This window comes from Lissotriton helveticus, chromosome 8, assembly GCF_964261635.1.
Source record: "Lissotriton helveticus chromosome 8, aLisHel1.1, whole genome shotgun sequence".
NCBI classification, from domain to species: domain Eukaryota; kingdom Metazoa; phylum Chordata; class Amphibia; order Caudata; family Salamandridae; genus Lissotriton; species Lissotriton helveticus.
Genome location: NC_136069.1, coordinates 216424880 through 216441762, shown reverse-complemented (window position 1 = coordinate 216441762; position 16883 = coordinate 216424880).

The following is a 16883-nucleotide window of genomic DNA, read 5'->3' as shown; positions in this document are numbered from 1 at the left end:
AAGTATTGTGAAGAAGGTTGCACAAAATTAGAAGTGATGTCATGCACCTCTTTATTCCCATCAACTGAGTTTAATTCAAAGCAATACTTTTTACTCGGCAGAGAGGTTTGAGACAGAAATTGAGCTGGGTTGGCCATATCCTTTAATCAAGAATCTGCTTCCTCTAATAGGGAAGGCTCATGAGTGCTTAATGCCTAAATAGTTTCCTGCTCTAAGTAGGTCTTCTTCTCGGTAGTAGTTGTGAATGCAAGTAATTGAGCCCCTGAACATAGAGGTGTAGCAGATATTGATAAGGGCAGGGGCTTTGCCTTCATCATAGTTGCAGGTGGGAGGCATCACCTGAAAAGTCAGAAGGTAGGCTTAACAGTTTGAACCAATTCTGCTTGGGCTTAGAGACAGAAAAAATAGCCTTGTAGTTATGTTTCCCCATGGCCTTACATACGCTACGTAGGCAACCAGATGTATCACCCAACTGCAGCCACTGGGCTGAGTCTGAGTTTACTTAAGTATTGCATTTTGGACTGGAAAAAGATTGAACTCCTCTGCCTGGTTTAATCCCCTTTATTAAAAAAACTGCTTTTATTTTGGGCAAGAAAAGACAAGATTAAGTACCTGTGGGTTTGGGGGACGTGGCTAAGTCACAAAACATGGCAGATGCACCTAGCTGAGCTCGTGTGCCAGCCCGGGCCTTACTAGCCTTTATGCCCAACTGACTGCCCCTGAGCCACTGTCAAACATAATGCGGCGACTTACAGAAATCAGCATCCCTCCCTAAGCCCCCGCCTGGTTCCAGCTGTGTCGGCCCTATGACCGACATCAGTGACACCTACAAAATGATGGCCAGGTGCTGAGGCAGTTTTCTACTGCGACAGCATCACCTCTGGTTGAACATCTGGGGACAAAGGGGATTGCCAGATGGCTCAACCCAACTCTGCGGGGATCCCGAGGGTGCCTGCATCACTGCTGATCCAAGATGCTGTTGGCCTATTTGTCTGAGTTGCAGGTGAGCAGGATGGACAGGTTGCCCAAACCATCCCACATGAACTCCTGGTCAGAGCTATGAATGCAGCCTAGCTGCAGCATGGTGTGAAACTGACCCTTGCTTGTCCTATGCCTGCTCCTCTTTCATGGACCCCATACCTGTGAAGGCTGTGAGGGGTGTAGCAGGTTAAATGACCCTTGCGATGTGAGCTATAAACAACCAGAGTGCCTCTGATGTCGCTGGGCAAGGCATCCTTAGGCCACCACCCCTTTTTACTTGGTTGCACAATGGTGAATCTCCTCAATGAGGAAAGCTGTGAGCACACCTACATGCTGACAGGCCCCATGGGATGGATCATTGGGCAGACACAAAATATTAGACACAGCATCATACCACTTTTAAGTACAGTCGGAATCAAGATCCTTGTAGGTACTTTATACCCATCAACCCATGACAGCGGGCAGCCTGCATTTATGTTCATTCATTCCAGCTGCTTCTGTCCCCATCCTCGGGGTGATGCGAGTTGGACTATACTTCATGGATCAGCTGCTCTAATGCCCAAGTGAAGCCGGGAGCTCCTTCTGTATCATCTGGCACTGCCTCTCCTGATGTCCTCTTGCCATTGGTTGGATCAGATGCCTTAACCAGCCCAGACCTTAGAGCCACATCCTGCAACATTTGAATGAATTCTAGCAGCTGTTATGGATACAAAAACGACCTTAGAAGCATGGCCCTCCTCAGAGATGATCAACGTAAATTGTCCAACACACTACAGACAGCAACAATGAAACTTTGAGACCTTCAACCACAAACAATAGATCCCTGAAAACAAATTGAGGGCCTCTCCTTTAGAGTTCGCTTTCTGAAAGGACTAGCTGAAGACATAGAAGAAAGATCCTGAAGGAACAATATCCACATAGTCGGATTACCTGAAGGAATGGAAGGAGACAACCTCACTCAGTACATTGAGAACTGGGTTTTATAGTCTGTCACTCTTAAGTTCCTCTCAAGCTGGTAAACAGTTAAGAAGGCCTATCACGCCATTGGCTACGGCGCCAATGTAGGTGGAAGCGGGTCTCCGGAGCTCCTCCGCGCCCGCCTCGCACCACACCACATCCTGCACCCCGACCCGGACCCCGGACCCCCAGACACGCGGGGGAGGACCCACGGAGCACGAGGGGGTGACACCAGGGACCCGAGAGTCCCACTACGGGGCTGTGGGGAGAGTTCCCCGTGAGGCGGAGGACCCGGCGCGAGGAGCGTCCAAAATGGCGGCCATGGTCCCGACCTGAGGTGCCTGACGGAGGGGTGCTGTTGGCGACCGGGGGCACACATTGCGGGAGTTTCTGCCTGACCTAGCGGCGGAAGGCCCCCGGGGGCTGTGTTAGGTGAGCGGCGCCCCCTACAAGTGCATCGCGGCTGGGTCCCGAGAGCGGAGGCCGGACGGACTGCCAGACCCCAAGATGGCGCCGACGGAGCCGCGCTAACAGTCGGCAAGGAGGTCCCTGAGGCAGCGAGGCGCGCTGTGGTCGCCCTGCGGCGACGGACATTCCCCTGGCGCCCCTCCCACCCTGACCAGCGGGGCGACCGAGTTCCAGGTGGCCTGGGGGTGAGCAAACTCCGGCGGAGTGACCGGCCGACCGCCCCAGGGGGGGGGCACCCGAGAGACTGGGAGCCGGGGGCACTGCTGAGACCCTCGCGCACTGGCCACTGCCCTGGGCCTGACGCCGATGGACGGGCGGAGGGTCCGTGGCGCCCAGGTGGAGGAGGGCACATCAGGCGACTGGAGAGGGGGTCCTGCTGCCCCACCATCCTGACGGGGAGAGGCTTGCTCCCTTCGGCGTCTGAGGCACTGGATCCTCACCTGGCGGAGGCTCGGGGCACGGCGGGGCCACAAGGCGGAAGAGGGCCAGGGAGAAAACGGCGAACACCCTGCCTGGCTGAGACCTCTGTGGTGACACCTGGACCAGGGGTAGTGAGGCACTGACTCTTGACCGGATACGCCTGGCGCTTGGGGGTGCGAAGTGAACCAACCTGAGGCACCCTGGTGGACTGTTGCTACCTGTCCAGAGGTGCAGGGACCCTGAGCCCCGGTGTCCTGATGACCTAGTGGAGGGGGACTCGCCCCCTGTAGTGAGCCCCAGCTGACGAGGGCGAAGAGGGGCAGTAGCGCTGGGGGATCGGAACTGGGCCGGAGAAACACCCGGACGTGACCCGAATCACTGGTGACCACAGCGGGGACACACACGCCTTGCAGCCCGGCACCATGACGCGGGGCAGCAGAAAGAAGGGCTTCGACGCCTTGAAACTGGACGACCCGGGCCATCTCGTAGAGGAGGATGCATCGACGTCTGGAGCGGGAAGCTCGACCTGCCCACGAGATCCGTCACTGGGCGACATCATGCAGGCGATAATGGCGTCTCGAGAGGCTCTTGAGAAGCGGATGGACACCATCGGATCAGACCTGCCCCTGTTGAAGGACGACCACAGGAAGCTGAAGGAGCGGGTGGCGACCTCGGAGGTAACCCTGAAAGACCTGCCCGGGGACGTGGAGGCACTGAGAGCATCATTGGCCGAGGTGGCGCAGAAGGTTCGAGTACTGGAGCTCAGGGCCGAAGACAGTGAAGGGCGCTCCAGACGTAACAACCTCCGCCTCATGGGGGTTCCTGAAAAAGTGGAGGGCCAGGACGCGGTCACTTTCCTGGAAGATTGGCTGCGGACGGCGGTGGCCCCTGAGGGTCTCTCCCCTTTCTTTGCTCTGGAGCGGGCCCACAGAGTACCGGCGCGTCCCCCCAAGTCAGGAGGGCCTCCACGACCCACAGTACTGCGTCTTTTGCACTTCAGAGACAGAGACCACATCCTCCGAAGAGTCAGAGACCTGCCAGACCTAAGGATTGATAACAGCAGGGTCATGATCTTCCCGGACTTCACCAGGGACGTGCAGAAGCAGCGAGCATCCTTCCTGGCGGTCAAGCGAAAGCTGAGATCACTACAGCTGCCCTATGCTATGTTGTTCCCGGCTCGACTGAGGATCATCGCCTAAGGCTGCACACATTTCTTCCTCACACCGCAGGAAGCCTGGAGTTGGTTGGATGCCAGGGGGGAGTCGAGGACAGATGCCCTTCCGGAGACCTCGCCTAGGGGACATTCTACTCAGACGACGCCGACGCGGGGAACTGGCTCCCCGACAAGATGGCAACAGGAGAGAGCTGAGGCGGTCCTAGTAGTAGTGGCCATCAGCCAGGGAGACGCCTGCCCATCCGGGAGCGCATCGGAACAGTCGAGGGCTAGTGCTCCCAGTCCTGGCTCCAGTAGTGAACACGATCTCTCAGAGTCAGACCTGCCGGTGGTAATTCCCCAAACAGCAGACGGAGTGCTTGGCTGAGGCGAACAGAGGGACACTGGACTCGTGTGTAAGGTACTGGGTGCGACCTGAGACTGCTGTCATAAGCTGAGCGTAAAGTCTCGGGACGTCCCCTAATTGTTAATGGGCAACCGGGGGGGGGGAGGGCCGGGGGACTCCTCCTGAAGGGTCCGAGGGGGGGGTGGGGCGGGTGCAGGGGGCTGCGGACCTGTTTGGGTCGGTGCACTGGCCACCCTAGCCCTATTTCATTGAAGCAGACTTCCTAATTGAGTTTGGATGGGGTTCCCATGTTGGTTGTCTTTCCTGGGGTGTGGGAGTTGGGGAAGTTTAGTTGTTCGGGTTGTTGGGGGGGGATGGGGGGGGGGATCCAGGCGTGCCAGGGGAATTGCTGAGAGAATGGATGAAGTGCGATGGGCTCTGCAATGGGACCCGACCTAGGTTACAAGTGTCTCACGTGGAATGTAAAGGGGATGCACACGATGCAGAGGCGCTACAAGATCCACTCCTATTTAGTCAGGCGGGGCATTCACTTCGCCTTCCTCCAAGAAACACATCTGCTAGACAAGGAGGGTAAGGCGCTACAAAAGAGGTGGAGGGGGCAGGTCTACCACACTGGATACTCTGCATATGCCAGGGGGGTGGCCATCTGGGTACGGGCGGGGGTTCCTTTCCACCTAATTGACCCGGAGGGGAGGTATGTCATGGTGAGGGGCAAACTAGATGGGAGGGACCTTACACTGGGCTGTCTCTACGCCCCGAACGTGGACCAACCTGCATTTCTCTCCTTGCTGTCCAGCAAACTGGCCCAGTTTCTAGTGGAGCCCTTGCTCCTTGGAGGGGACTTTAATAGCGTCACTGACATTGCCCTGGATAGGTCACCCCCCCCCCCTGCCCACTGCACCAGCTGGCAAACTAGCACTTGCGCGCACTGCTTGGCAGCACCACTGGGGTCTGATCGACTCCTGGAGGGCTAACCATCCTTCGGTCAGGGACTATTCGTTTTTTTCCGCTCTCCATGAGCTACACGTTCGCATCGATGCCTTCCTGTGCTCTCAGGGCGTGCATGCTGAGGTTTGCCACAGTGAATACCTCACACGCACGATCTCGGACCACAACCCGTTGCTTTTGGAACTGGGCTGGTCCCAATACCGCCCGCGAATCCCTGCCTGGAAGCTACGCCCGGAGGCACTGGAAGACCAGCTCTTCCGCACTACAATAGCCTCAAGCATCGAGGAATACTTTCAGATCAATGAGGGCACAGCGGGCTCGGCCACGATTGAGTGGGACGCCTTCAAGACGGTGGTGAGGGGTCAGTGCATTGCGGCGGTGTCGGGTGTTAGGAGGACGTTGCTAGCAGACATCACGAAGGAGGATGAGAAATTGAGAGACCTAGAGAAAGCGAGACCTGAGAGGCCAGACACACATGAGACGCTGCTTGAGGCACGGGAATCGGTGGCGGCAACAGTGGAGCGCCTCAGGTGCTTCGACTACAAGACCTACCTCACACGCGCGCACTCGGAGCGCGACAAGTCGGGAGCTCTTCTGGCCTGGCTGGCCAATCCGGCTTGTCGGAGCTCGGTCATTCTTGAGCTCAGGGACCACTCGGGAGTGGCGCGCTTTGACCAAGGAGGAATTAATGAGGTATTCTACGATTACTACACAGAGCTCTACCGCAGTAGGATCCTGCCATCGACGGAAGAATTCCAGGGTTTCGCAGACGGCCTAAACTTGCCCGAGTTGGGTAGGGAGGACGCGAAACTGCTCGGGGGCAAAATTGAGGAGAGGGAGGTGAAGGTCGCCATCAAGGGCATGGCGAGGAACAAGACGCCGGGCTCAGACGGGCTCCCAACGGAATTTTATCTAGCGTATATCGACCTCCTGGCACCCAAACTGACGCGGGTTTATAATGAGGCGAAGAGGCTGGGCAGCCTACCGACGTCTGCTGGCGAAGCACTCATAGTCCCCCTACTGAAACCGGGCAAGCAGCCGTGGGACAGGACAGCATATCGCCCGTTGTCCATGCTCAACCTAGACTACAAGATCTTGAGTAAGATCTTAGCGACGCGCCTACTCCCCCACATGGCCTCACTGATCCACGCGGACCAGTCCGGCTTCGTCCCGGCCCGCAACACGGCGCTTAATGTGCGACGACTCCTACACGTGTTGGAGGCTGACACCTATGACGGGGATGAAGCGGCGGTGTTTGCAGTCGACATGGAAAAGGCCTTTGATAGCCTGGAATGGCCTTATCTCTTCCATGTTATGCGCACGATGGGGCTGGGGGACGACTTCGTAGATTGGACGGCGCTGCTATATCGAAATGCGACGGCGAGGGTCAGAACTGGGAGAATCGTCTCTGACATGTGTGCAGTGAGCAGGGGCACCCGCCAGGGATGCCCTCTCTCTCCCCTATTGTTCGCCATAGCTGTCGAGCCACTTGCGGCGAGGGCCCGACTGGGACGGGCGTATCAGGGACTAGATGTCTATGGACAGGTCCACCACATAGCCTTGTATGCGGACGACCTGCTAATGTTTCTGGCGGACTCGGCTGACTCTCTGCGGGGTGCTAAGGCCCTCCTACAATCACTGAGCAGGGTGTCAGGCCTTCGAGTAAATTGGGAAAAGTCATACCTGTTCCCAGCCCGACCGCGCAGACTATGCCAACAGCCCTCGGAGGGGGTGACGTGGGAGGAGAGGAGCCTGCGTTACCTCGGGACCTCGATATTTCATGACGAAGCGGATATTCTTGAGGGGAATGTCGGGTCGGCCATTAGACACACCAAAGAGAACTTCGAGTTTTGGAGTATGCTCCCGTTGTCACTCATGGGGAGAGTGGCACTTCTTAAGATGGTGACCCTGCCACGGCTGCTTTATTTCTTTAGGACCCTCCCGATCTGGATACCGGCCAGCTTCTTCCGGCGGTTAAGATCATTGGTAATCGACTTTCTGTGGGGGACAGGTAGACGCAGAATGGCGCTCAGCACACTTCTCCGCCCTAGAGAAGAGGGTGGGCTTCCGGTACCTGACTACGAGCTGTACTATCTAGCGGCTCAGCTGCAGTGGTTGACGCAGTGGGTCGCACGAGCCAGGAGAGGAGGTGATGGCTCCGGAGAACCGGCGGGCCCGGTTCAGGTCTTATCCTGGATTGTTCTGGGGCTCCCGATGGGAGATTTCCACCTTACGCAAGAATTTGCGACAGCCCGGAAGTGCTGGAATAGATACCGCCAGAAGGGCCGCATTGGGGTGCCGTACGCCCCTGAGATCCCGCTCCAGCTGTGCGGGGCACTGCCGCATGGGGGCTCGTGGCACGGGCTGGGGGATTGGGAGCAGCAGGGACTCAAGTGCATGGGGGACCTCTATGAGGAGGGGACGATGCTGCCTTTCGACCTACTGAGAGACCGCTTTGAGCTGTCAGGGGGAGACTTCCTCCTTCACGCGGCGCTAACGTCGGCAATCCGCAAGCACTGGAAGACGGGTATGACGGAGCCGCCACTGTCTCTAGGATGCCAGTACGTGGTGATGATGGCGGGGACGGTCAAGGCAGTCACGCGCCTATACAGACGCATGCTCTCGGAGACTGTTGCTCCTCTGCTGGCCCTGAATGCAAAGTGGGAGGCGGATCTGGCGATGGAGATCCCTGACGAAGCATGCACTGGCATAGTGGCACGGACCCGAAACGGAACGCGCAATGCTAGATTTCAGCTGATGCACTTATATGTCCTACACAGGGCCTACCTGACACCTGACAAATTACATAAATACTTCCCTACCCACCCGGCGGCCTGCCCGCGTTGCCCAGCACCCTTGGCTGATTTCCAGCACATGTTCTGGTCCTGCCCAGAATTGGGTCCCTTTTGGCGGGAGGTGGTAGATGCCCTGAGGGAGGTCACGGAGAGAGACTTGAACCTATCCATGGCACACTGCATCCTACACTGGTTCCCACACACATCAAAGAACAAGATTACTAGCAAGTTCTTAGACCTGGGTCTGCTCCTGGTGAAACGGCCCATAACATCCCAATGGAAGGCTAACAGGGGCCCTGTGGTGGAGAGGTGGAAGGCTGACCTGCTCAAATGGGCCCGGTGCAAGGGAGAACTATGTATGCAAGCTGCGCTTAGAGCAGATAACGACGCGGCACTAGAGAGGGCCAGGGCGTGGGAGGGGCTGACCTTGGACCTCGCACTTTTGGGCCTGGAGGAGGAGGACACCCCGGCACATAGCCCTGCCCCGACGGCTCACTTGCCCAGAGAGGTGGCGACCTAGGCTCCCTCCCTTGCTCCCCTACTTCCTGAGTGAGGACTACGAACCAATTGTTAGTTACTCCTGAAGACCTACTTCGGGACTGCATTAGTCGGGATGACTGACCTCGCATTGGTGATGAGCTGGCACGCCAGGGAGGGTGGGGGGATGGAGTTGGGAGAAGGGGGGTTAGTTCTGGAGGGGGGGAAGGACTGGTGGGGGGCAGGGTGGGTTGGGGGACTGTGGAGTTCTAGATCAGCCGTGTAGGAAAAGAGTACATACTGATTTCACTGGACACCGCGATTCGGTGGGAGAGCAAGAGGATTGACAAAGCAGCACTGTCTTACCCCAGAACACTGATGTCTACTGCTCCGTGTTATTCCAACCTACGCACATATTTACCTACTGTTCTGCTGCTCGACCTCCGGGGTGTGAGCTGAAGAGCTGTGTAGCATGACTGTTGTACATCTATAAGGGGAATGTTCACCAGTAGAAATGAAGCATACGATGTGATTGTACCAATAATGTTGCTGCAATAAAAAGATATTTACAAAAAAAAAAAGAAGGCCTATCACATGCTGGCCAAGTCCACCCCTCCTGGCACGACTCCAAGACTGATAGTGCCCATGATCCTCATTTACAGAGACATCCAACAATTGTGCCAAGAAAGGCACTTCCTCTTCAGATTTGAAAAAGCCATGATCTTTCCAGATCACACCATAGCCGTATGACACCACAGGTCAGTTTCACGGGGGGCACACATAGACTGTGGGAGATGAGACTTTGATACACTCTCCTATTCCATGCTAGACTTATTTTGTGGCTAATTAACAGATTTCTTTTTCTTCCTTACCTCAAAGGAGGCTCCGACTGGGCTGAACACTTTAAGGCAGCTGACCCACCCAAGAAGTGTAAGGGATCACAAAAATCCTCATCCTGGTTCATGACACATCAATCAAAGAAATGTGCAGAAGATCCCACAGACCTGACTTTCCCTTAAATGTTATATGTCCTCCAATAACAGCGAGAGGCCATAACCCCTGCACCATCCTTCAGAAGGTTGCTCGCCCCAGGTATCTCGGAGCTTCACAACCTCACCCTCATGAATTCGACTCCAACTCCAGCAGCAACACCGTAACGATTTTGCCCGCTGTCACACAACAAACATCAGATAAACTGCTCTGACTGATTTACATACAGTGCAATTGCCTTGGTAAACTCGACTATACTAGTGTGCACCAGGTAGCTCACAAAGTAGCATCAAGATATACTCAAATTCAGCTGTAATATAAGGTAGCCCCAAAGGGAGATTAGCTGTCACCATTGACACCTCATCGACTTGGAACTGGGCCAACAGGAGGCAAGCTCTACATTCCATAGGTCTTCGACCCTACTACCAGATTGGTCACATTAACCACTCCACATACATATTATTTCCAGCATGGATTCCGCCTTACGGCTAAATTCTGTGTGGCATTAGCTCCCTAAATGATGTTCTACTTTAGTTGTGGTTTGTTCAGACTTGGTCAGAGAAATTTGTTTCAGGTCCAAGTCTGAGGGAAGGGGGCAATGGCCAAGCAAGAGTTGCCACTATCTAATGCTCACATGAATCTCACAACCGAAGTCCTATCTTGTTCACAAGTGGCTTGACCTAGATATGTCCATATAACATGGAGATTATCATATATAAGTTCTTGTCCTGGAATATTAGGATAATATCCACCATCACTAAATGTTACAAAGTGCACACCTACTTGCGCAGTAGAAGAATATATATTGTCATGATGCAAGAGACTCGTATGACTCATTAAAAGAGGGCAGAAGATGCAAGCTAAATAGTGTGGTCAAATTGCAGCAATGAGGCGCTCCTCCTATGCCACAGGGACTTTGATATGGTTTGGGCAAGGGGCCCCATTCAAGATCTGTAATCAAGTCATAGTTGATAATGGGAGGTATGTAGGTATAGAGGGTAGAGTGAATATTAGACCTCTACTCTTAGTCAGTATCTATGCACCCAATAACGGCCAGATAGTTTTCTATGCCTCCCTTTCTTCAGTACTAGCATTGTAGCCTAATTTCCCTCTGATCTTGAGAGGGGTCTTTAATAAGATATAGGACCTACACCTAGATTGCTCTCACCCCTCATTACCAAATGCATCATCCCACAATATAGCAAAAGTCTAGCTATGATAAGTCAAGACCCTCACAATTTTAGAAAAAAGGGCCATAGAGATATCTTGGGCTGATGTGGCTTATATTGCAGCAAACACTCTTTAATAGCCCTGCTACGTATTGGGATAGATTCTTACTTAATTGTAGGCATGTGATTATTTGCCTATCTTTGTAACTCCATAGAGTGGCAGGAGGCCAGCAACAAACGTAGACTACATTTAAAGTTCTCCCTCCAACGTCAAGCGGTTTCTCTGTCTTGTTTTTATATTATGCTCCATTAGTGCTGCTGCTCAGACAGGAGCTGTCTGAACATCTTTAAATCATACAGACTTGCACCCGAGTAAACAGGTGCACTGCGAGGTGTATGTCACATGAACTGGAATACGGAGGAAAAGAACGCCATGTCTGTCATGTCGTCACCGGACCTGTAACTAATTAAACATCTTTTTTTCAAAACTCCCCATGAGGCTGAATGCATGCTTCGCAGCACGTCTTGAGCATGGTGACCTCTCTCTTTTACAATACCTCCCCTACGAGTTTTTGTGCTGCCAGCCGCACCCGAGAACTTCACAGGTCTTTAGGAGACCAATCACTTATTAACAAGGCTTTGTTTAAATACTGATAACACCTGAGGCGATTGATCTGTGTGCAATCACCATGCCATCCTGTTTTTTTCCCCAACTCTCTGCTGGAGCAAGGCAGCGCCGCAAAATGTGCTAGTGTTTTCCCGTTTTTACATATAAATACAGACTAAGGGAAACTTGTTTTCCGTCTGTATTTATATGTAAAAATCCGTTTAAACGGAAAACCGGGAGCCCTAATAATAAACCCTTTTAGATATGTGGCACAAAAAATATCCTCAACCCTGAGTATACTTTTATTACTCAGCAATGCGCAATATCCATTTCCGTTTAGACCATTTTGTAGCACACACTAGCCTTCTTCCTGGCATACACATAACTGATTACCTAGGTCTCACTATATCGGATCATAAACCGTTACTGATCCATGCTAATTGGATATGAGGTACTACACCCATCCCTCCGTGGAAACTACAAGGCAACATACTTAAAGACCCAGCCTTTCAGGAGTCACTTAGGGCGTTTTTAGACTCATGTTTTAGAAAGAATGTGTGTTAATACATAAGCATGACAGCGGACCCCCTAGCACAGATCACACCTAACCTGTATATCTCCAAATACTGAAATATGAAATATACCTGAAATATGCACTCAATATCAACACCTGTTGTCATGTCAGGGTGTGGTCCAAAACAGAGGACTATACAAATGTAAACACACAATAAGGTGCAACAAATTATGTCTGTAAACAAATAAACTTGTCCACAGGAAGAGTTTCCAATATATGTACACATCTTCTTTTTATTCTGTATGTTGTTTCAAAACTGTTGTATATATGTTAAAGTGAGTGATTTGAATTCTTATATAGATTGATTTGAAATCTTACATATCGCACAAATGCCCAAGGGCGTCTAGGCACTGGACGAAAAGGTTGCCAGAGGAAGAGTAAGAGTAGAGGTTTAATTGCCAAAGAGCCATATCTTTAGTGATTTTCTAAAGGAGAGCAGAGTTGGGCTGTTTTTTTTATGTCAGTCAGGAGCGAGTTCCAAGATTTAACTGCCCCCAGAATAAATCTTTTTCCGCCCCAACAAGCTTCCTTGAATCTGGGGGTCTGTAAGAGTTTGCTCTGCGATGATTGTAGTTTTCTGACAGGTAGATTCCTGGGTAGGTGTTGCTTCAGGTACTGAGAACCAACCCAGTTCAATGGCTTGAAGGCTAGACATAAGGATTACAATTGTATTCTTTTTTCAACTGGGAGCCAGTAAAGCGTTCTCAGTCCATGGAGGATTGGCTGGAATTTTGAAATGGCAACAGCAGTCTGGCCACTGCATTTTAAAGACACTACAGCTGAAGTAGATGCTGTTTTTGGAGGATGTATGACATTACAACGCATGCTTTTACCACGCATGCCTTTACAACGCGGTATTTACAACGCATGCCTTTACAACGCATAGCGCTTTGGGGTGCTGGATAGTGAATAGTTTAATTTACTATTCCAACTCCAGTCCCCGTGGATAGTAAGGAAGGTGTTGGATAGTAAATTAAATCTATTCCCTATCCTAGAGCGCCCCCCAGCGCAATGCGTTGTAATGGTTTGCTTTGTAAATACCGCGTTGTAAAGGCACTACGTTGTAAAAGTTGCGTTGTAAAGGTTGTACACCGTTTTTGGATGCCCACGTAAAGAGTATTACCATAATCAAGTCTGGACAGATGCTGTCACTAGTGTTTTCATGGAATTCAGTAGTATGAAAGGGCGATTTTTCCTGATTATCTTTAGGATAAAGAAGATAGTAGAGGTAATATTGCTGATCTGGTGTTTAAAGGTTAGAATATCATTGAATACGACCCCCAAATTCTTCACCTTTTTGACTGGGACTGGAAGATCTACCAAACTAGCTGGTCGCCACCTATGCAACCATAAGGAGGTGTCTGAACCCAAGAGGAGTACCTCCGTCTTTCCCCCATTCAACTTTAGGCAGAATCAAGCTCATCCACTTGTTCACCTGGGTCATACAACAGTTAAAACGGTCTGCTGTTTCCTCCACATTATCATCCACCTAGGTTGGCACAGAGAAGCCAAACTGCCTGATTATTTTAGCCAAGGGGGCCACATAAAGGTTGAACAACGTAAGGCTTAATGGGGAGCCTTGTGGCACACTGAGGAGGAGGTTCCGATCTGAACACACTGAACCCTGTCGCTCAAATATGATACAATTAAAATAAAATAGACGAGTATGTGCGGAACGCCATCTAATCCTGCCTTAAATTCTCCCACCTCCGCTCACCTTCCAGTTAGCGCCAGGATGCTTCTTCCGAAGCGACAGTCGCGCTTTATAAATACCGATTCCAATTCCAATTCCAATTCCAATTAGCTAAGGGCTGTCTCTGAAAGCCTTTTGATCAGTACATCATGGTTCACGGTGTCAAAAGCCACAGATAAATCTAATAAGATCAGTGTGGTCTTGCCACCAGTGTCAAAGACTTCTCCGAGCTCTTCAGCTGCCATGAACAAAGCAGTCTCTGTGCTATGCCATCCCTCTCATATTGAGAGGGATCTAGCAGATCCGCAGACGAGATGAAGGCTGTGAGTTGGGAATTCAGTACTTTTCCCAGTATCTTTGCTGGGAAAGGTAACCTGGAGATTGGTCTGTAGCTGCTGGGATCACTTGGATCCAGATTAGGTTTGTTTAAAAAGTGGCAGGATTGAGGCTATTTTCCAGGAGTTGGGAAAAATACCTCAGCTGGTAATCTCTTCGAATACTGTCCCCAGTTGTTCAATGATACGATCAGGAGCCAGGTGTAATATTTTAGGGGGACATGGATCCGATGGACTCCAGAATTTGATTTCCTAACCACCTGGGATATCTGTTCTACATTAGGTGGACCAAACGAAACAAACAAATTAGACGGTAAGGAGGATGTGACAGCAATAGTGATTCCATTTGGATCCGTATCTCTATCAAAAAGGACCTGTACACAGTCTCCACCTTGTTCTTAAAAAGCTGTGCTAATGAATTACAGAATTCATCACTGCTCTGCATGCTAATGGTTTCTGGTAAATTGGCAAGGTTTTTTACTGTTGCAAAGAGTTCTTTACTAGAGTTTTTAGCCTGCAAGATTTTTACTGAGTACTTGCTTTTTTCTGCTACTATCTGTTTCTTGTAGTCAGACAACGTTTGTGTATATTTTATTTTTTCCAATGAGCTATAATCAAGTTCAAGTCAAGTCAAGTTTAAATTTGTATAGCGCACTACTCACCCAGAGGGTCTCAAGGCGCTTGAGGGAGGGGGGGGAGCTTTACTTGTCAAATATCCAAGTTTTTAGTTGTTTCCTGAAGGAGAGGTGGTTCTGTGTAAGGCGGAGGTGGGTGGGGAGAGAATTCCAGGTCTTGGCCGCTAAGTAGGAGAAGGATTTTCCTCCCATGGTGGATCTATGGATGCGTGGAATTGTGGCGATGGCTTGATTGGACGATCGAAGTTAGCGGGTCAGGGTGTAAAACGACAGGCGCGTGTTGAGGTATTCGGGTCCTAGGTCGTAGAGGGCTTTGTGTGCGTGGGTGAGGAGGCGGAACGTTATTCTCTTGTTGACGGGGAGCCAGTGGAGGTCTTTCAGGTGACCAGAAATGTGAGCTTGGCAGGGGATGTCTAGGATGAGTCTGGCTGAGGCGTTTTGGATGCGTTGGAGTTTTTTCTGTAGTTTGGCTGTGGTTCCGGCGTAAAGGGTGTTTCCGTAGTCCAGTCGGCTTGTGACCAGTGCATGGGTGACTGTCTTTCTTGTTTCGGTGGGGATCCAACGGAAGATTATTTTGAGCATGCGTAGGATGTTGAAGCATGATGATGAGACGGCGTTGACTTGTCTGGTCATCGTGAGGGAGGAGTCCAGAGTGAAGCCCAGGTTACGTGCGTGGTCCATTGGTATGGGTGCGGTTCCCAGGGCCGGTGGCCACCATGAGTCGTCCAAGGCGGAGGGGGATGATCCTAAGATGAGGACTTCCGTTTTGTCCGAGTTCAGTTTTAAACGGCTGTTCTTCATCCAGACGGCTACTTCTTTCATCCCTTCGTGTAGGTTGGTTTTGGCGGTGTTTGGGTCTTTGGTGAGGGAGAGGATCAGCTGGGTGTCGTCTGCGTAGGAGATAATGTTGAGGTTGTGTTGGCGCGCAATGGATGCGAGGGGACTTATGTATACGTTAAAGAGGGTGGGACTAAGTGAAGATCCTTGGGGTACGCCGCAGATGACTTCGGTGGCCTCTGATCTAAAAGGGGGGAGGCGGACTCTCTGGGTTCTTCCGGCGAGGAACGAGATTATCCAGTCCAAAGCTTTTCCTTGTATTCCGACGTTGCTGAGGCGTTGTATAAGGGTGGTATGACAGACTGTGTCGAAGGCTGCGGAGAGGTCAAGTAGGATGAGGGCAGCTGTTTCTCCGTTGTCCAGTAGAGTTCGAATGTCGTCTGTTGCTGCGATGTGGGCGGTCTCGGTGCTGTGTTTGGCTCGGAAGCCGGACTGTGAAGGGTCGAGGGATTTGTTGGATTCGAGGAAGGCGGCGAGTTGACTGTTGACGGCTTTCTCAATGACTTTGGCAGGGAATGGGAGGAGCGAAATGGGGCGGTAGTTCTTAAGTTCAGTGGGGTTTGCTGTAGGTTTCTTCAAGAGGGCGCTGAGTTCGGCATGTTTCCAGCTTTCCGGGAAGGTAGCGGAGTTGAGGGAGCAATTGATGACGTCTCGGAGATGGGGTGCGATAATGGAGTCTGCTTTGTTGAAAATGTGGTGGGGACATGGGTCGGTCGGCGATCCTGAGTGAATAGTGTTCATCAGGCGGATGGTGTCTTCAGTGGTGATTGGTTTCCAGGCGCAAAGGTTGTTGGAGGGGGGTTTGAGTTCAGAGGTGGGTGGGGTGGACTGGTCTCCAAAGCTGTTATGTATGTCAGCGATTTTGTTGTGGAAGAACGATGCTAGAGAGTCGCAGAGGTCTTGGGAGGGAGTGATGTCGTTGGTGCCGGCGGTGGGGTTGGTAAACTCTTTGACGATGTTGAATAGTTCTTTGCTGTTGTGGGCGTTGTTGTCGAGTCGATCGTTGAATGTTGATTTCTTGGTGGATCGGATCAGTTGGTGGTGTTTGCGGGTGGCGTTCTTGAAGGTGGCCAGGTTGTCAGTGGTTGGCTTTTTTCGCCAGGCTTTCTCGAGGGTGCGACAGATCTTCTTGGATTTCTTAAGTTCATCATTAAACCAGGGGGCTTTTTTGCTGCCTTGCTTGATTTGATGGTTTTTCAAGGGTGTTAATTCGTCAGCGCTGTGGGTGATCCATTGTGTGAGGTTGGTGGCTGCTTGGTTTGGGTCCGATGATTTTGCAGGAGGGTTTTGGTGAAGCGATGTGAAGAGCTGGTCGGTGGTAATTTTGTTCCAGTTTCTCCGGGGAATTGGTTGTGGGTGGTTGTGGGTCGTAGTCTTTTTGTAGTTGAAGTGAACGGTGCACAGACATAATATCGACTCCAAAATATCGTTTGGACAGAATATCGAGTTTTAAATATCGTTTGGACAAAATATCGTC